Source organism: Lissotriton vulgaris, unplaced genomic scaffold (assembly GCF_964263255.1).
Source record: "Lissotriton vulgaris unplaced genomic scaffold, aLisVul1.2 SCAFFOLD_472, whole genome shotgun sequence".
In the NCBI taxonomy this organism is placed as follows: Eukaryota; Metazoa; Chordata; class Amphibia; order Caudata; family Salamandridae; genus Lissotriton; species Lissotriton vulgaris.
The window spans coordinates 138041-160949 of record NW_028241918.1 but is presented as its reverse complement, the minus strand read 5'-3'; positions in this window follow the sequence as shown (position 1 = coordinate 160949).

Genomic DNA, 22909 nt, shown 5'->3' with positions numbered 1-22909 from the left:
GAGCATGAAACATCAAGGTTATCTTGGATACTGTGTGTGTTATTCGGAATGATTTTCACACGTTCGAGCCATAAGACATATGCATCTCTGATTCTGGTGCATTCAGTAATGCACTGTGCAGGCATGATAATAACAGTTGGAGAATGTTCGTATCTTGACAGTTTGTGTAGAACTCAATGTGATCCACTACTGATGAGTAACAGAGGTATGGGTCTGCCTATGTAGTCGTATGAGATCTTCTGTACTTATAAACTAACCTGCTAAGTAGGGAGGGTGAAATGTAGGTATATTTTAAATCTGTTTCCCTTTTGTAATATAGGATGCTTTCTCCCTTGGTATTTTATGGAATTGTTTCAATGCTGACAACTTTGTTTCTGATAATATGTTTGCTTGTGTTATCTAAGGTACTGGGCATGAGATTACGGTGTTAGAAATAAACATTTGAAAGTTGCAGGTGTCTTTATTTAGTGCTTGTTTTGGACTGGTGTAAGACTGTAATGAAAGAGTGCTCTTGTTATCTACCTTACCTGAGGTAACCTAAGTCGCATGTTGTGGGTTGAGTAATAATTGATAAGTGCAGCCAAGAAAGGGAGCAAATGTGCAAATTTCATAGTGCCTTCGGCCGAGTTAGTTGTTATAATAAAAAGTGTCGATAAAGGGCCTGCACTTTGAATTTGAATTAAAGAAGAATGATTGATAACCCGAGCCAAGAAAGGGAGCAAGTAGGTGTGTGTATGTGTGGATGATGTGTTGATTGAGCAGAAGATGAATAAGATGAAAAATAAGAAAGGCTGCAGACATGCAAGCTTTGTACTTCTTTGTAAGGAAGTGGCTGTTTAGTTTTCCTGTGTGTGTATATATACATACATATATATATATATATATATATTCACTGAAAAAAACATAGGTTTCACATACGTTATAGTTAGGAATTAGCATTTAAAAAACCTTTGAAATTCACTGTAAAAACCATAGGTTTCACACACGTTATAGTTAGGAATTAGCATTTAAAAAACCTTAGAAATTCACTGAAAAACCATAGGTTTCACACACGTTATAGTTAGGAATTAGCATTTAAAAAACCTTAGAAATTCACTGAAAAAAACATAGGTTTCACACATGTTATAGTTAGCTGTACATTCCACTCATACAAAACCATTGAAATTCCCCCGTTATAGTTAGTTCAGCTAACTATAACTCGTGTGCCCGCAATGCACTGCTGATGACGTCACATATAACATCACTCATGACATGGTCAGTGACATCACTCATGACATCACTGATGACATCTCAAATGACATCACTGATGATATCATCCTTGTGAAAGAGTGGCAGAACTCCTCTCAGCGTAATATAATCTTTGATACACACCTTCAAAAATAGAAAGTAAAAAAAAAAAAACAAATGGAGATACCAATACCACTTACCAACAAGTTATTGAGTAGTTCCACCATCTACATACACATCCACTCATTCACCAACAGTTCTATATAGTCACTTATACATGTACTCACTCATCATATGTACTCATACACTTATACATCCTGTTACACACGACACTCATCCATAGACTTAATCATACACATACTCACACATGCAAATAAACATCCATTTATTTGCATATAAAGGATATATACACAGCACTACACTTACTTTTACAGAAAAGTACATATACTTACTCTCTTAAACAATGACTTACAGAAACACATATCTATACTACTATTATAAAGAGAGAGAGCCCAAACCTTTGAGGTGGGTAATCTCAGTAACCACAGCACCAATCACAACACCCAATACAGCGTTGGAAAGGGCAGTTGCAGCAGAAGGACATAGGCTATGCAGACAGCCACCATATACATTTAAAAGCTAAAAGACCCGTGCCAGCAAAGTAGTCCCTTGTGGGCGTGTATGAGTTGTGCTGTGGGTGTGTTTGCTGGGAGCATGACAAAGGGGGCGTGACAGACGCTGGGGGCGTGTGGTACGTTCCGCCCTTCATGCCATCATATTGTGTGCAAACGCTGGGGGCCCGGCATCAGCGCGCCCGGAGGTCCAACATCCAGTTTCCCAGAGCACCCTTCGCTGCGACACCATGCTGCACTCACACGCTCTCCGGCGGTCCAAGATCCAGTTTCCCAGAGCCCCCTTCACTGCGTCGCCATGCTGAACTCACCCACTCTTCGGCCACAGGGGCCACAGACTCGTCCATCACCTTGGGGGACATGGAAGCCAAGAGCAGCACCAGCCCCAGGTAGGTGCTGATCACCAGCACACTGCACAGGACGAAGCCCACCTTCAGCCGCATCGTCCGCTGCCTGTCCTCGGCCCTGCTCACTCCCCCCGCCTCTCAGCCGCGCTCCCCCCTCCGCCCCTCACGGCTCTTCCGGATTACAGTCTGCTCCTTCCCTGGCTCTGCTGCTCGCGGTGCTGGCTGCTCTGCTGCGCGTCTCCTGCAGCGGTGCTGCCCCCTTACAACCCTTTGCACACATTGTATTTCTGCCCCGGACAACGTCGGGGCAGGCTGCTAGTTTATTTATACAGGAACTCTTCTAATATCTCACTCTCACATATAATCACTTATATACATCAATACTCATATATAGTAGATTAAAACATATGTAGTTACTCATAAAGATACTATTGAGACAGTCAATCTCTCACTAACACACCCATACACACACTCATGCACCCATACAGTCCTGCATATATGCTGTCTTCAAAACACATACAAGCAGTGAGTCACTCATTCATGCATCTATGCGGTAAGTAATACTCCCCAACAAATCATACAGACACTCATACTGATACTCAAAAAGCCAACTAATAACCCATATAGATACTGATGTAGCTACTCACGAACCCATGGAGCCAATTATAGACAAAGTGAGACACTGGTACAGATATTTACATATTTAAACATTACTCGGTAATACATGTATTCACTAAGATACACTTAATAAGTCAGTTATGCAATCATTTTTTACAAAGAAACATCCATTGAGACATTTATTTATCCATTTATTCTTCCATCGACCTTGCGAAACACATATAGAAAACATATATACATTTCAGAAAAAAACATTCACTGGATGATGTCATCAGTGATGTCACTGACCATGTCATGAGTGATGGTATATGTGATGTCATCAGCAGTGCATTGCGGGCACGCGAGTTATAGTTAGCTGAACTAACTATAACGGGGGAATTTCAATGATTTTGTATGAGTGTAATGTCCAGCTAACTGTAACATGTGTGAAACCTATGATTTTTTCAGTGAATATATATATATATATATATATAAAAGAAAAAAGAAGCAGATATATATATATAACGTACTGTATATATATATATTTATATATACAAAAAAGAAAAAAGAACCATATATATATATATATATATATATATATATATATATGCACCAAGCAAATTCCACCACTTCCGACATGCGGCGAGGAAGGAACTCGAACCACCACAGCAAGTCAGGCAAGATGTAAACTTTATTTAGCGTTTCTTCTGAAGCCTGCAACGATGCGTTTCGGGCTTCAAGAGCCCTTGATCACATTCAGCGGATATTGCGACCGTTGTAATTTTATACGTTTTTTTACAATCAAATGTGCACACCCCCCTCCTACTGAGTGAACAACAGGTCACATGACTGATTAACATAAAGAAAAGACTTCCAAATTCATGTACGTCTTATCTAGGCTGATTTACACATGTAGAAAACAATAATTCTAACTGCTTAAATGCGAGTATAGATTCCTACAGCATAGTGATCTGGTAATTGCAAACGAAAAGGCAAATTAATATATATTGTACCAATTTTAAGATAACAGGATAAATCCATTTATAAAATTATTTACAATAAAAAACCCACTGTGGGTCATTTGACTAGCTTCAAGATAATACTGCATTGACCAATTAACTTATGCCTTATGTAAATAATGCCTTATGATTATGTGTTCAGGATACAAAGAATGTGATACCTGTAAAACTATGCAGAGTTCCGTAGAATTTCTGCATATAGTGGTGTTACTTGTGCTTAGTAGTGCAAAGAAAAACTAGTGTGAGGTGTTCAACATGTGATAGATGATAACATAAATAGGCCAATTATAACATACTTTCTATAGCTATACATCTCTACAAAAGCACAAACATATAATTTCACATAATTCATTAGTTCAATTGGAATTGAAATTTGCCAGTGTACCTATTACATCTGGAATGAAATCACATAATATATGTTGTGTATGTAAAAAGCTAGTATAGACTATAAGAAGAACAGGAGAGAGTCATGGGAACGGACATGGCAGAGAGAATGTAACATTATGTGATTGGGCTAACCGCTAAGTACAGAAATAGCATACTAATGTGCGATATGCAGTCATAACAAAAAATCTTATGGATTTTGCATTGGCAGAGGAAATCATCATATAAAGATGTTTAAAGAGACACAGTTTTTTAGAGATATGTGTACATATCTTCCGAATTATTAAGACCCCTAGGCCATTTGCTGTCCAGCTCAAGTATGAATTTTGTTTCTAGCTGCCTTAATTTTCTCTCTCTGTTGCCCCCGCGTTTGGATTTAGGAACTGCGGCGATGACAAAATAAGAAAGGCAGTTGATATCTTTGTTGTGACATTTGGCAAAATGCCTGGCCACCGGGTAGGCAGCATCGTTATGAAGAATGGCCCTTAGATGTTGAAGGATCCTGACATGCACCTGTAGCTTTGTGCTTCCCACATAATTCAAGCCACAGGTGCATGTCAGGATGTAGACAGCAAAGTCCGTTTTACAATTAAAACTCCCCTTGATGGGTATTGGGGATGTGTTGAAGGGGGTCTCGTATGAAGACTTGTTACAACCAAATTTGCACGCCCGACATGTGGTGCATTTTTTAAAACCTTTTGTAGGTTGCAGCCATATTGTCGGTTTTCTTGTTTCTGGAGAGTTTTTGTCCAGGTCATTGCCCATAGATCTTCCCTTTCTAAAAGTTACAGCGGGGGGAGTAGATAGTCTTTCACCCAGGTTATTGTCAGTGAGGACTATCGGCCAGTGTTTGTGGATAATGGACCTGATTTTCCTTTCCTGATGTGAATATGTCAAGATTAATCTGGGATTGTCTGAATTGCTGTTATCATAGGTGGATTGGATAGATGGATCTTTAAATAAGCTGCTTCTAGGGTGTTCTGTTCTAGTAATTGCTGTATTGATAATTTTGTTACTGTAGCCTCTGACCTGTAATCTTGTGCGCATGTTCTCCACACATTTCCTGAAATCATCCTCATCGCTGCAAATACGTTTAAGTCGTAAGACCTCTCCGTAGGGTATGCTAGCGATGAGGTGTTTTGGATGTGCGCTGTGTGCATGCAATGTAATATTGCCAGCTGTACTTTTCCTATGTAAGGTACTTTGTAGTGTGTTATCGACAATTTTCAGTTTAACATCCAAGAATTCTATTTCGGAAGTGTGGATGTGGGAAGTGAAAGTCAGGTTAAGATTGTTATTATTGATACCATCGACGAAATTCTGTGCGGAAGTTGTATCACCGCGCCAGATGATAAAAACATCGTCGATGTATCGTGGATACAACATAATATGTTGGTCTATGGCCTGGCTGTATTCCTGCTTAAGGACCTGCTCCTCCCACCAGCCGATGTGTAAACACGCGTAGCTGGGGGAGAAGCAGGCCCCCATAGCAACTCCCCTCGTCTGTTTATACAAGATGTTATTAAACAGGAAAAAATTGTTATGTAGGCACCACTCGATTAGTTCTACAATCAATTTATTGTGTGCATACAATTCTATGGGTCTAGTGGCTAAGAAATGTTTTACTGCAGCCAATCCCTGTACATGATTAATACTAGTATACAAGGATTTTATGTCTAAAGTCATTAGACATAAATCATCAGACCAATCCACATGTTTGATTTTTGTGAGAAAATCGCCAGTGTCTTGTACATAGCTTGGAAGCGTTTTAACCAGCTCCAGCAAAAAATGGTCAATGTATTGACCGATGTTTTCGCTGGCACTATCTATAGCGGAAATAATGGGCCTGCCAGGTACAGGAACTGCCTGTTTGTGTATCTTAGGAATAAGATACAGCACAGGTAGGACCGGATGTTCTTTGAATAGAAATTTACTTTCCTCGTTGGAAAGCAGGCCTTCCCTTCTCCACTGGGCTATCATTTTTTGTACAGATAGTCTAGCGTTGTCATACTCTTTGAAAGTGGCTTTTTCGTAACATTGTGTATTGCTTAGTTGTTTCTCAGCCTCAGCTATATACTGTTCTTTAGGCCATAACACAAGGTTACCCCCTTTATCGGATTTTTTTATCACGATATTACAATTTTCTCCGAGTTTTTTGACCAGTTTGTTATATGCAAGTCTCCTGAATGCAGTACCACGATGGTGCTTGTACTTCTTAGTGCTAACATTCAATTGTTTAACTCCTTGGACGCTCATGACGAGCTCAGCTCGTCATGATGTACACCTCCATACACTCATGACGAGCTGAGCTCGTCATGAACAATGGGCATCAAGAAAAGTCAGCATCCTGGAGGATTACCTTTAGCATTCATGTGGTTAAGATCTTTTATAACCATATCATGATAGGTGTCAATAGAGTCTTTCGGCATCACAGCAACAAATTTGGACTTATTTCTAAAAGGACTCAAACCTGCCCCCTGTTGGACAAAGTCAATTTTACGCAATCTCTCTTGGGTAGAAATATCAATGGGATCAAATGATTCACTGTTGTTAGGCTCCTCTTCTTCGAGGAGATCATGCATAGTGACTACCCCCTCAACATCCGCAGCCTGTAAAAATGGAGTTGCTTCCCCATCATGCACAGTATTATCAGACACGCAATTTTGATTTTTATCTGATTTTAATGCGAAGTGTTTCATAAGTTTGAGTTTTCGTATAAAACAAAAAACATCAATTCTAGTGCGTGCATAGTCAAAGTTTTGTCCGGGACAAAAGTTCAGACCTAATGACAAAAGTTGTTGTTCTGCCTTGGTTAGAACTACTTCAGTTAGGTTGATGACAGTATTATCTAATTGCGTGTTTTCTTTCTCCAAAATGTTTTCTTTTTTGTTGCGGTTTTTGAGCCTTTTTCGCTGCTCTCTCCTGCGCTTGTTCCTGAATTTGCGTCTTGCTTTTTTTGTATCCTGGGACGCAAGGTCTTCAGTCTCTCCTCGACTAAAAAATCAAGCTCCTCACTCATATTAAGGATTGGACGTTTTTGAGAAATCATTTCTCCTGAAGCACTTGAAATGCTTGATCCGCTGGTTATTGACACTGTGTCATTGGATGCATCTTCGTTGGTACTGCCAACTTGTTCTACATTTTTGGTATATATATATATACATATACATACATACAGATCAGGCAGTATACTGTATACTCTGAGTTACAGTTCAACAGTGAATTGATTTTCCAGAGGCTTTTAGGGTCATTGACATCTGTTCTATATGTGGTAACCTTTTTGCTAAATTTACAAGCTTTGCAGCTCATACAGGGATAAAACCCCAAAGCGGAATCCTTCTTCATCGAATTTATTTAAAAATGACTGTGTACCAAATGGTCGCCCACAGATTTCCCCATGGAGAAAGAATACCGGCAGGCGAAATCAGAAGCAGCAGACCGTTTCATTGCAAGGGGCTATTCAACAAACAGTCTCAAAACTGTGGAGGGCAGAGTTGACAAAGTACAGAGACGGGACCTCCTCATTTGTAAGGGGAAGGGTGAAAATAAAACTGCAACCGAACCCAACAACACCAAAGGGGAACCGGTAAGAATGATTACACAGTTTAACTGTAAATCTAGCCAAATCATGAAAATCTTCAGAAAAAACTGGAGGATTCTACAGACAGATCAAGTCCTTCGGGGCTGTCTTCCAGCTAAGTCAATGATCACCTACAGACGTGGGAAATCTGTGTGCCTGATCTGCCCGTGTAATAAGAGGTATATCGGCAGTTCAATTCATCCAGTCAAAAAACGGATACTCGAACACATGCGAGCAATTAACAACAAAGATGTGAACTATCCTATAGCTCGCCATTTCGAGAAATACCATAAAAGCAACAGGGATCTTTTGAGTTTCTTCAGCCTGGACCAAGTCCCTAAGAATGAAAGAGGAGGGGACAGGCTGAAGAAATTGCGGACCTTTGAATCCAAGTATATCATCAAGCTTCAAACCATGATGCCGGATGGGCATAATGGGGATGAAGAGATGTGGGTACATCTGGGCTGACCCGTCTGGACAGTTATCACACCCATTTCCCCTGTTTGTAAACTAATCTGCTGCTAACTAGTCTAAAGACCCATTATAATCTAAATAGTGTTATTGGGGTATTGTATACTAAATTGCAAATGAATTTAATTGAGATTAGATAGATGCAGGAGGTTTTCTTCCTTTTCCTTTCTTCTCTCTTCTTTCTATTCTTTTTCTCCCCTTTTTCGATGTATTATGTAATTATACAAAATTGAGTAATTATCTTCTGATTTTTGTTGATATTAAACTGTGGAACTTTAGGATCTAGTAAGAACTCTCTTTTAAGCCAATTGGAAATTAGGAAGCTCCATGCACATACAGGGCCTAATTACGTCATGCCTATTTGAGGCATTAATTCAAATGCATTTGGCTCTATATAGGTCCTGTACTATTGAACTTAACATCATGAGCAATTCAGCTCTTAGCCCATTTAGGGCACTAATATGTCAAACGTATGAATTTGGATAGAAAACACCGTTGAGGCTGGTTGAGTACGAAATGTGTGATTCAAGATTTACTCATTATGAGTAATGTATTCTCAACCATTCTCTATAATAATGAATTGTATTGTTCACACACACGTACAATTATGTAGCATTTTCCATTTAAGTTGAACACTTGTATACTTTGCACGATTTGTACATTATAAGATGGCTACTATAAATTTTATGTACAGTCACCTTTTCTATTTTTACTGCATTCTGTAGTTACGAAAAGTCACATGCACCAATCACCTGTATTTAAGTTTATTTTGAACTTTATTGAACTGACATTGAGAAAGGTGTTTTACGCCGAAACGCGTCTGTCAGCATGAGAGGGGGGGGGGGACCTTGAAAAATAAAATCGGGCTGAAGAAAATTAATGAGTGCGCCTGTTTGTCTGGTACGACTTACCGCTCTGTTGAAATATATCGCGGCTCACCACCGCGTAGGCTTGCACCCAGGACGAGTGGTGCGGCGGCGGTGACCTTTGTGAGCAAAAAAAAAATGTATATATATATATATATATATATATATATATATATATATATATAAATATATATATATATCGGCACACTTCTTTTGTTAAAAAGAAAATAGAAGCCACAATGGGGGAGTTCCAGGGAGCAACCTTTATTCTCGATTCATCAGGGAAATGCATTTCGGCCGCGAGGGGGAATTGCCTCTACATCGCTTCTCTACCTTCTGGGGTCACCGGGTGCACACCGGAAAATCTGCTACCGCAGAAACAATCACACACCAGCTGGAGCTGCCGCTGCCAATGGGTCCGGTGTAACTTGCGCTGCGAGGGAGTTCTGAACCGTGTCAGTGGCAAAACACGGTAAATTGGTATCTGCCCACTTCTTTTGTTAAAAAGAAAATAGAAGCCACAATGGGGGAGTTACAGGGAGCAACCTTTATTCTCGATTCATCAGGCAAATGCATTTCGGCCGCGAGGCCTTTCTCAATGCCCACAGATGCTGAAATGAGCATGCCTCCTCCCCCTGGACTGCTATGAATGTCCGGCTCAGTCTTGATTGGCTGTTTCCCAATTCCTCCCACTCCGGCCGGACTGGGCTGCCCAACGTGCAGTTATCACCAGATTACTGGACTGCACGTCCCAGAATGCAAAGTTCCAGTGAAGGGATCCGTGGGTTAGAGAAGACATCCCATTCAAACGCGTGACTGGCAGGTGAGTCCAAGAGTAGAGCGTGCCTCCATTTCAATGTATTATTGAGTTAATTGTACTCCCTCGAGTCCCCAAGCCGCAGCTACCTTATACGCCCAGGTTACGGTTTTGCGAGGCTCCGAATGGCACTGCATCCGATCCAAAGAGAGGCGGAATTGCCTCTACATCGCTTCTCTTCCTTCTGGGGTCATCGGGTATATCTGTATATATCTATAAAAAAACTGTAATGTTGTACCATTTTGTGCCTAAAATGAAAGCCAGCACATCTTTAAAATTTCGTCACAATGGTAAAACAAACTGAGAATAATTTAAGATCATTTAGAGTCGAATATATGCATTTTTTTGCTCAGCACTACAGTGGATCATAAATGTGTTAAGCCCTATGTATTTGCTTATGCTGTAGAAGTCATTAGAATAAACCAACAACATTAATTTAGAATTTCTTCAACAGCATAATTAAATAAATGGGGCGTGATACTTTGATAAGCAACTTAAGTACTGAATACTTGAAAATAATAGTTTACATTTGAAGTATACATAAGTTACATGAAGTGAGTGTTACCATTGTGAAACAGCCAAACAAAAAACAGGCTTTCAATTTATGCAAATATTGGTACAACATTTCAGTAAATATTAACACACATTGATATATATTAACACACATTGATACATATTTTATGTTAACAAATTAATGAGAAAATCACTTTTTTGCCTTGTACACAGAATATACTAAGGACTTTTTGATTTTTATTGTTTTTGTGACATACATTCAATATTTAAAAGAACCAATCGGACCCATTCAGAGGTGGTAAACAGTTCCTGGAGAGTTTTTAAAAAGGTGGCAAATAACAATAATATAAAAGCAATAATGGGAACCTAAAAACTGTGACCTATTTTTTTCTGAAGATGTCCTCTACATGCATGGATAATGATAAACGGAAACTAAAGTTTTAAAGCCTTAAAGCAAGTGGCATATGAAAATCAGGAAAATATTTTGAGAGAAAACTGCATGATCTGCATCTTCAAGAGCATGTGAAGATGGACATTGGCCATGAAGGCATGGACGCAGCTAGCCACTGTGTTTTGGGTGGTGAGACCTCGGAAACCGATGGATACCATGACATGGAAGGTGAGGGGGCAGGAACGGAGTCCACCAGCTTTTCATCATCTTTGGAGGCCTCCTCAAGTGACCAATCCCTAGTGGTGGTGTACCTACCAGGATCTGTACCAACCGCATCCTTTTCCGCCACCCAGAGACCCATCTCCACCATCCCTCTTGCTACCCCCAGTTGGCCAAATCTGACCCCTAAATGGGCGGGGTCTCCTTTGCCACATGCACCTCAACCCTTGCCCAAGACACCTCGGCAGTGCTGAGTGAAGAGGCTATTGACCTCTTACACAGCATCTCTGTAGGCCAGACTGCAACAAATGTTAGCATAACTACAAGACTAGCCTCCTCACTGACCACAGCCTTCCAACCAGTCCACCTTCTGCCCCAAATCAGGTCCCATCATCATCCGAATTCCAAAGTCCCAGCCATATCCCAAGCACTCCCTTCTTTGCAGGAACCCACTTCAACAGACACAAGCAGCATAATCACATACACATACACACAAACAAACAACCAAACAACACACATACATTATTGACACTACACCAGACCACCTGCAACTGCCAAACACATAGATACACACGCTACAGCCACACCAACCACTTCAACATCACACTCATCCAAAACAACACACTCACACACAAGCACACCTAAACCCACACCAACACCCACCAAACACAAATGCACACACTCACCCAAACACCTTACAAACCACACACATCCAAACATAACCAACAAACTGCAAAACATACAGACACACACACCACAACCACACCAACCACCTCAACAGCACACTCACCCAAACTAACACAAGCACCCCTACACCCAAAACAACACCCACCAAACACAAAGGCACACACTCACTGAATACCACACATCTGCTGAAAAACACACATCCAAACCTACACAACATATAGCAGACCCACATGCACCTGCAAAGCATACAGACACACACACATCACCCACTCCAGCTCCCTCTACCTCCCAAACCCAGTCCTATCTCATTCCTCCTACCACTACCCCTCCTCCCTTGAATTGTCATCCTACCTCTTCCTTACCTCTGTCAAACATGAACCCACCCATCCCAAAAAGATCCTTGAGGTGCCTTCCCTTTTCTATTCCTACTTGATGCCCCTACCTACGGAGGTTACCCTTTGGCAGTCTGTTTAGGAGGCATTTTCTGGGCAACAATCCCCCTTTATGATTTTTTTCTCAAAATAAAATATTTGGGATAAGTTAATTTATTAATAAAAATCTCAGTTTGTATTAAGTTTGCCCTGATATTATTATTCATTTACGAGTCATTGATTATTAACAATGTTAATGATGAAAGTGTGTGATACCTATTCTTACTTAAATTTCAGACAGTAAAGACAAAAGCTTTTTTAAATTACATATGTGTACAATGCAACTATTTTTGAGAAAAAATATTGTCATGGACATAGAAATTTTGGTGCAAGCATTCATCATGATAATGGACTCTTACACCAAAAATTAACACATTTTAAAATATGTTTTAAGTGTTTATATACATTTGTTTATTTTAACTTGATAAGCGATTACTATAAACATATGTGGATTACTCCTCAATTTTTTAATAGTATAATAATGTGCATCTATAATCAGGATATGCACTAGACATGGGGAAATATGCCATTAATAAAAATCGTAGATGTTTTGATTTTAGAACTAACATTCCTTCGACATTTATTGAAAAACAAACGTTTTGCCTTGTCTAGTGCACTTTTTACATTTAACATTTTTTCAAATATTCCAATTATGTGTAATGCATATGTATATGATTTGATAGTTTACAAAATAAAGTAAATACACCTCTATGGACACATTTAGATTTAACTTTAATGTCTATTTTTGATTCCATGTACATTATCATGAAGGCAGCTTGTACCAAATGTAACATTAAGGTAAAAATATACAGGTTTGTTTCTTTTTTACAATTCTTAAACGACAACATTACACACATACGCATTGCACATTACTAAAACATTGCTTGTACAAGAGTTTCAAAAATGCATGAACCCATAGCTATTCTGAACGGACAGTTCAAAAGGCAACAATTAAAAAAGGAGGCTTGCCTTCGATTCTGGCGACATCAGGGTTGATTTTCTTTGTGGTCAAGTAGCAGCAGCAAAGGGAAGACTTGGACTATCAAATTTATGTTGAAAATGGAAGTGGGAAAAGTGAAAAAGGTGAGACTCTACCTTATACCCCTTCAAAACTGCCAACTTAGGTTTAGAGGTTTACCCACTGCAGTTACATTGACGGGAAGGCACATTGTATTGGCCCGGCTGACAACCTGGCTGAAATCCCTCCAACAGCTCTTTTTGTCGATGGCGCCATTGATGAGGGTGAAAAATCTGGAAGACAGCGGCACTCTGATGGTCTTTCGTCCATCGTCCTGCCAGCATCTACATAGAGCAGTCAGACCGCCTACTAGGTGGACAGAGAATCTAACAGAAAAACGAAGGTGGGACCTATTCAACCACAATCTAAATCAGGCCCTTAGACCCTGTTCTATCACCCCAATTTATAAGTCCCTAGCATATTGTACCAAGTGTACTAAGGAAATGTAAGCCAGTGTGTCTCCTCCAGGGCTGTAGCACTGATTTTGCCGCCCTGTGTGTGACAACATGAAAAGTGGCTCCCTGCTTGCCACTGCAGCCTGGAACAGCAATTTTAAAATGAGCCATGTCTGGTGGATTAGTAGACTAATGCATCCACTGTAGGGGCCTGTGTTCAACTTCATGGTCACACGTTCAAATCCCGGTGGCTCCACTCAGCCTTTCATCCTTCATTGGGTGAACGTGTGCTTTACAAATACACGTTATGTTATGTTAGTTCGACTTTGTCATTTAAACCAATGGCAAAGTCCGCACTTCCCTTAACAATTGATATGTCTCCCTTCAGAAAGGCCTATAGAGCCGTAAGGAAGGGAACTGTATATTATTAAGTAGGACATATACTTTTGATATGCCCCGACAGCAAAACATCTAACTTGTCAATTTTTTTTGTGTGGAAACTACTAAAATGGGAACTTCAAGGTATCATATTATTCGGGGCATTAAACTCAACTTGATGCCTACGTCGAATTTTATGTCACTTGTAAGGAAAGGCAACTTTTAGAAAGGTGCCACTTTGTTGCACACTTTGTCCATTGGACGCACACAGCCTCTGCCCTCGTGGGAAGTTGTGTGAATGATTGCCGGGCTCAAGAATAACCGAAGCATGCTGCAGGGAGAGGTGTTACCTCCCACTTGCAGGAAGCCACTCAGGGTGTAGGACAAAAGGCGAGCTTCAGAGGTGAAGCAGTCATTGGTGGGCAAACAGATATCACACTCTTGAAGGGTTGCTCATTTGTTCAAGTAGACAGGTTGGCTATGGGAACAGAGAGGGGAGACCAGTGCCCAAACTGATTTTCACGTGGTTGTGTAGCCCATAGGTAGCCACACTTCAAGGATGGGCTACCGAGCTCCTAACATCCAAGTAAGAGTTCAGACATATTGGGAATGGGCAGAATAGTGCATCATGTGATTGCTAGATGCCACACAGAGCCAGACATCACATAAAGTGGGGATCCTGGTAGCCCATTGGCTAGTGAGCATATCATCCGTGCAGGGCACTTTCTAGGCATAAATATGGAACCCTTGGCACCCTAAACCTCAGATCACGCTGGACCTGGAGAAACGACTGAAAAAATACTGTCCTGCTGACCTCTGGAGTTGGCACAAGAAGACATTACCTGTGACTCTTAGCTCATGTAAAAGTTGCTCCCAAGCCCCAGGCCAAAGAATTTACTCCAAGGGTCAGTCAGCTGACCCCCTGGAACCAGCACCAGGGCCATCAAAGCTGAAGAAGCCCATTCCGGCAAGTCAGTAGCCATTTTCTACGAATCGCTGCTGACCATCGCTGGGCACCCCAAGAAATTGATCCTCAAAGGCCAAAGGTGTATCAGAGTCTGCTTGACCTGGGGCTGTTGCCTGATTCCAGATTGGTCACCCAAGAAGGAATCCAGCCTTCACCAAAGCATACAGCTGTCCCCCCTCTCTAAAGAGATCGGGAGCCCAGCGGCATCTGACCTTCTGCTCTCTCAAAGAGGACTTCGTGGGACTTTAACCTCTGTGGCCTGTGGACTGAGGAATAACAGCAAGGAAACCCATGACAACCGCTCAGCACCCAAAGCATCGTTCAGCATCCTCAGCATTCTACATCCCTAGCATCTTGACCACTCCATTGAAATCTTTAGCGGTTGTGATGTAAAGTGTGGAACTGGACTTGAGACTGCCTTGGTGACCAGGTAACTGTCCAAATACTCCTTTTTGGCTCCACTGACCCCTGCTGGATTTGGTCGCCCCCTTGGGCTAGAGTAGCCAAATGCAACTCTTTCATCATTTTCCAAAAATGCCTAAACTTTACGTTTACCATTGCTTGTTTGCATTTTGGACTAAAAAGGGGAGATTTACGCTTTGCTTAAAAACCTATATCTCTGGAACCCTCCGATGGCTTTTGCTCTTCTTGGTGTTTAAAAACTCATCAAATATAATCTATTTTTATAAATTGATATAATATTTCTTTTGTGTTGTGTGACTTTCATATTTTGTTGATGGTGCTTCTAAATGCTTTACACTAGTTCCTTTGTTTGAGCCTTGCTGCTCGAAACCACAGCTACCTAGGATTGAGCTAAAGGTTTCACAAATGAGCCTGACTGGATCTAAGACAGTTTTGTGAGTGTATTACATGGAAAGGTTGCACAATACTCACATTACGGCACTGGAAGTGGTTAATTTGTAAAAGAATGAATGCTGGTGCCCAAAGATCTGCTCAGAAGTCCACCACTGGTGCAATTAAATGTCTGCACGGAGAACACCAAGGCTGCGTAGTATCAAATCCACCTAATGCCTCACTACCACACACTACCTGCCCTTTTATCTCATTCTTTATTTTCTCCCTTTGTAATTTTTTTTTCCATATTTCTCCTCCTCCGTCTTTCTGAGTTCCATGTTTTTCCCTCTCTTACTCTCAGGATATGTCTGATGTGGAAAAATGAGGGCTAGTCACCAAAGATGAGAGCCCTTGACCCCCTCCAGCAATCACCGGCTCAAATTAAGCACTGTTGGAGTCCACTGTAATTTCCAGAATATCATTAGCATGCAGCAATATATTAACCAAATTCTGAATGGGACAGAAGGGACTAATGGCACTAGAATTTTTAATATCAGCTGTGAAGGGTTTGTTATAAAGTGTAAACATGGGTGTTAAAGGGCAGCCCCACACTATTCATCATTCCATTTTGATTAGTAGTTTGGTGGGAGAGGGCTTTGCTGGATCAGTCTTAAACTTGTTGAGCTTGTTTCTGGAGGATATATAGCAATTAATCACCATGCTTCCCTTTACATCTCATCCCCAAAATAACAGCGTGGTGCAAGAGCAACGCAAAGGGGCTCAGAAATATGCCCACTGTTTTTTGTCTACCTTTGATGCGATTTCTCTGGGAAAGCCTAAGCACTTCTCCAAAGTCCTGTTGAGGTCAGAAAAATGGTCCACTTTTCTCAAAATGCTGATACATTTACTCCTGATTACTTCTTCAACCCTTTGGTCCTCAGGGCAGACTGTTAGGCACTAGGGACCCTATTAAGTTGCGGTCGGAGCCTTTCCGACCACATCATAATATGCCGGTCAGATTCCTTTCCGACCTCTGCATTACGATGAAGGCGGTCGGAAAGGAATCCGAACGTCATTCAGACAGGCTTCCGACAGACTCGGAGAGCCTCTCTGCCAGTCGGAATCGGCCAGTAATTCTAAGGGCGTTTCTTTCCGCCCATGGGATTACGATGTCGGGTTTTGGCAGCCTTTCTGTGCTGGCCTTTCTGACGGTATACAACTGTTACAACAAAGTTTTTACCACGCACTACCATTACAACGCAGGCATTACCACGCATACCATTACAACGCATTGCGCTGGGGGACGCTCTAGGATAGGGAATAAGTATAATTTTATATCCAACACCTTCCCTAGTGTCCACGGGGACTGGAGTTGGAATATAAAATTATACTTACCACTATCCAGCACCTCTAAGCGCTATGTGTTGTAACGGTATTCGTTGTAAATACCGCGTTGTAATGGTATGCATGGTAAAAGTATGCGTTGTAACGTCATACATCCCTTTCTGACACAGAAAGACTGTTGGAACTCAACTTTGGCAGGGCCCCATTGGATGCATAGCCTCTGGTTGGAGGCCGAAGGGGCACCTATGGTGCCCCCCTGTTGATCCCTGCACCCCTTGGCAGGCACCTTGAGGTGCCTGTCACAGGGTGCAGAAATGACCGGCCGGAATACATGCTCCCATGCAAGTATATCGCATCCTAAGTAGTCGATTGGGATTGCCGATCGGCTGTCGCCATTCCCTTGAGCGAGACGATGTCAGGCAGAGGAAACTCCGCCCGACATCATAATAGGGCCCAAAGTCTCTCTTCCTTCATGGCTCCTGCAGCGTCCAGTCCTGTGTGGTTATTTAGGCCCTCTTGGAGTCAGGAACCTTTTTCCCGTGTTTTGTACCTGGCGCAGGCAAACAGAAGGTCTGCTACCTTACCATTGAAAAGCATTTCCAAGGAAAGGCCCTGTGAATGAATGGGAACAGGTACTGTCTACCCCATTTGGGATCTCCAAAACAAAGAAGGAATTGTTAAGGCTGACAACTGCTCCTGTACCCTTCCCATATGGCCAATCCCTGCTAAGTGGCCTGATGTTGACAACCCCCCTGCAATGCTGAGCCAAGAGGCGAACTCACTAGCCTATGAGGATTTGGTCATTAACTCCAGTCAGGAATGTGTATTGAGCCTCTGGTGTTAACATGAGTGGGAAAACACATTATAACTAATTTTGGCTCAAGAAGCACAAAGTGATCAAAAATCTGATTTCAACAGTCAATTGAAATTTAAAAAATATGTTTTTAATAGCTTTGATTCACTTTGCTAGCATGTTTCATGTGAGATATGAATTAAGGACTGTAATCATACCTAGACTTGTTAGAAAATGTCATCCAAACTTACACTGTGAAAAAAGCTTTTGGGCCGTCAGTCACCATGAGGATGCTCTATTTAGGTGTGATGTATGTTTTTTTGTGTAAGATGTGTTTGTATTTTTAATATATGTGTTGCATTTTTAGTAGTTATTAATTTCTTTTTTATTTGATGTTAGCGTTTTTTAGTTCCATAGCGGGTTGTGGCTTTAGAAGGGAATAGGGTGGGAAGTAATTTAAATATAAAATAAATTGATAATTTTTAGTATTTATTAATTTTGTTTATTTGAATTTTGCATTTTTTGTTCTGTCGCAGGTTGTGGGTTTATAGGGGAAGGGAGATCTTTCTCGGTCCTATTACCGAACCTTTGGAACGCCCTGCCTGAGGCACTCCGTAAGGAGGGTAACCTACTCCGCTTCAGGAAAGCCCTGAAAACCAACCTTTTCAGAACAGCACTCAGCTTAGCTTAAGTCCTGCCCCTTCCCTCCACCCTTTTTTTCAGTATCCCGGCTGTTATGTTCTGTGGTCGAAAGCGCCCTGAGGCCTGCAGGTGATTCGGCGCTATATAAACCCGCTATAACAATAACAATAACAATAACAATTAATCAATTAATAATTGTTGTTAATTAATTTTAGTTAGTTTGGTACTTAATTTGGTAATTGTGTAATTAATTTTAGGTGTGAGTTGTGGTGTTTATAACAGTAAAGGGTGGTAAGTATTTTTGGGGCAGATTTACAATAACTGGCGCATCCCTGCATATCAGCAGGGATGCCCCAGTTATTTTGCGTGACGGTTGAAACCCCTTGCGCCACCATGGATTAGCCGCAGCTACGAAGGGCTATAAGGCTATTAGAACATTCTGCCACTATAGGGTGTAGAATGTTCCAACAAAAAAGAACAAAGCCTTATGGGAGCGTGACGCGATAGTAATTGAAGCTTTTGTTCATAGCCAGAGCTGTGAACAAAGAATCATTGGAATGTTGGAGCTCCAGGCTTATACCAGCCATTATAAGCCCGGAGCCCTCCATTGTTTTTAATGGAAACACTTTTGTGACGAAGCGGTGGCATAAACAATGTGCCACTATGCGACATATTTACAACGTGAAGCATCTAGTGAGATGTGTCACGCTGTAAAGCCCTGCCCAGGTATAATGTATGCAGGGTGGGCGTACTGTCGCAAGGAAACCCCGTAAAAGTGGCGCAGTGAAATCTACATTTAACTGAGTCAATTTTATGTCCCCGCTGCATCAAAACCTTACACCTGCTTGTAGCAGGCGTAAGGAGTGACGCAGCACAGCAAGTATAGGGCACCCCTGAGCAGTGCTGGAGTTGCGTCGTGCTTGCAACACAACTCCAACACTGCATCTCCTTTACGCCGTCAGATGCGTCACACATCTCTCTATCCTTGCGCCACGGTGTGCCGCATTACAAATGCGGCATAAAAGTGTCGCAAGGACAGGGCCGGACTGGCCATAGCGGGCACCGGGCGCTTCCCCTGTAGGACGCTAGGGTGGGGGCCGTTTTTGGGCCCCTGGGGGGCCGTTTTTGTTACCGGGGGTGGGCAATGTCGGCCCTCGGTAACAAAATCGGCCGAAACCAGCCGTCGCAAACTGCTCACCTGCACTCCCCCTGACCCCAGAGGGGGCCAGCTGAGCAGTTTGCCAGGGCCGGTTTCTGTTCTCAGTCCGGCCCTGCGCAAGGAGCTTGTAAATCTTCCCTTTTGTGTTTAATTAATTATTATATAGTTGTTAAGGTTAATTATTTCATATTTATTTTGTGTAATTGTTTATTTATGTGTGTGTTGTTTTTACTTTTAAAGGGGTAAAAGATGGGTATTAATCCCTTCGATGCTCATCTCGTCATGAACAATGGTATTTAAAGGAGTTCAGCACTCTGCATTGAAGGTGTTAAATAAATGTTTAATTATTTAATTATTATTAGTATTCTTTTAATATTTAATTGTGTTTTATCATTTTATAGGATAATTTGGGTGTGTGTTGTGGATATTATAGTGTTAAAGCATGTGTACTCAATGAATGTTTATTTCTTTGTTATTAATACGATTTTTATAATTGATTATTAATGATAATAATTATGGAAACACATGTAATTAAAATGATATATTTTTTTTAATATTTAGTTTTTTTTCAATTGTTAGAAGTCATTTTTGTTTCTCTGTTATTCAACACATTCCCTAATGTTGCAATCACTGGAGTGGCAATAGTAATTTTTACCTCTCCGTTATCCAGCACTTTCCCTACTGTTGCATTCACTGGAGTGGAAATAGTAATTTTTGCTCCTCCGCTATCCAACACTTTCCCTACTGTTGCACTCGCTGGAGTGGGGAATTTAATTTTTACCCCTCTGCTATCCAACATTTTCCCTACTGTTGCACTCACTGTAATTGGAATAGCAAATTTAATTAGTCCGCTATCCAACACTTACCCTATTTTTGCACTCACTGCAGTGGGATTAGTAATTTTTACCCCTCCACTATCCAACACTTTTCCTACTGTTGGACTCTTTGGAGTGGGAATAGTCATTTTTGCCCTTCCGCTATCCAGTACTTTATCTACTGTTGCACTAACTGGAGTGGGAATAGTATTTTTTACCCCTTCACTATCCAACACTTTCCCTACTGTTGCACTCACTGGAGTGGGAATAGTAATTTTTACCCCTCCACTATCCAACATTTTCCCTCCTGTTGCACTCACTGGAGTTGGAATAGTAAATTTAATAACTCCGCTATCCAACACATACCCTACTTTTGGACTAACTGGAGTGGGAATGGTAATTTTTACCTCTCCGCTATCCAACACTTTCCCTACTGTTGCAGTCTTTGAACTAGGAATAGTAATTTTTACCCCTCCGCTATCCAACATTTTCCCTACTGTTCCACTCACTGGAGTTGGAATAGTAAATGTAATTATTACGCTATCCAACACTTTCCCTACTGTTGCACTTATTGTATTGGGAAATGTACGTTTACATTTGTTTTAATAGTTTAATGTTTAAATTTATTATAGAATGTTTTTATTTTTATTTTAAATTATTGATTATATATATATATATTTCATTTTAATATAATTTTAAAGTTTAAAAATGAAATAAAGATAATAGTTAATACATTATTTTTAAGTAAATATATGTATATGTATGCATTTTTATGTTTGTGTCTTTATATTTTTTAAATGAAGTTTATTTATTATATTTAGTTAAAATATATATTAAGTTTAATTAATTTTGTTAAAAATAATATTACGATTTAATATATTTACTATATATTATTTTACTTTACATACATTTTTAAATCAGTATTTTTTACATCTATATTTTTTGCCTCGATATTTTTGATTCAATCTTTTTGTACTTGCCTGTTAAGGTATTTGAATTGATATATTTTTTTCGATTTTTTTTCGATGTTTGTTCCATCGATATTCTATCAGTGAACCCTCTATGTACATATGTAGAGTGCCTCGTTTCTACATGTCAAGCATCCTGCCAGGCATACTGACAAGGCACTCTTTAAGACTGACATATTTATTTGTTTATATAAGTTTTATATAGCGCTAGCTAGACCCGAAGGTGTCAGAGCACTTCACATAATCGAGATCGAATAAAAACAGTCATGTAAAGAACATCTGTGGTGAGAGGTCAATAGATAATGGTACACATTAAAGGGGATAGTAGAGTAACCAACCACTAGAGATACAGTTCGAGAGGAACAATAAATAGCATAAGCACATAAACACCCGCTTAAGACAGAGTGACAAGATCTGATCTGTCGATAACCTAGTTCCGTTAACTAGGTCTTAAAGTATATATATATATATATATATATATACTTCCAAAAGGTAACTTCTATCAAAGAAACCCAGAAGGACGCTGTGGGGATTGAGGGGAAAGTCGCTTTATTTTGATTATCAAGCGGCATGATGCATTTCGACGATTAGTCTTCTTCAGATGCCTTTGCAAGTGGGATTCAGGTTGCACCTTGGTTTATAACCTTCGTGGCTCCTCCCATAGTGTTGGAGTACAGCTGGCCCCAATAGTCTCTGTTGTAGTTCCAATTCACAGACTACTATTCCCATAAGACACCAGGTTTAAGAAATGTCTTCTCTGGGGCTCTTTGGCATATTCACGCTGTCCATGCCTTTTTCGAGGTAGATTGTGCAGTCCAGTAAATGTATTTTATTTTAAAGTCGGTCTCCCTTGGGTCCCCTGACACTCTGCCTCAAAGTCCTTTCACCAGCAGGATTCCGGAACAACAGTTCAGTGTCCGTGTTCCCCCGTCATGTCCGGGTTGCTTCCATCGCAAAAATCACTTGCTGGATTGTTCAGTGAGGCGTTCCGAGATTGAAACCAAGTTCATTGGAAAGCAGAAATGCCAGACATATCTCGGAGTCTTGCGAGCGGGTCCTTCTGCGCGTGACTGGCCTGCGCGCTAAAAACACTTCCAAAAGGTAACTTCTATCAAAGAAACCCAGAAGGACGCTGTGGGGATTGAGGGGAAAGTCGCTTTATTTTGATTATCAAGCGGCATGATGCATTTCGACGATTAGTCTTCTTCAGATGCCTTTGCAAGTGGGATTCAGGTTGCACCTTGGTTTATAACCTTCGTGGCTCCTCCCATAGTGTTGGAGTACAGCTGGCCCCAATAGTCTCTGTTGTAGTTCCAATTCACAGACTACTATTCCCATAAGACACCAGGTTTAAGAAATGTCTTCTCTGGGGCTCCTTGGCATATTCACGCTGTCCATGCCTTTTTCGAGGTAGATTGTGCAGTCCAGTAAATGTATTTTATTTTAAAGTCGGT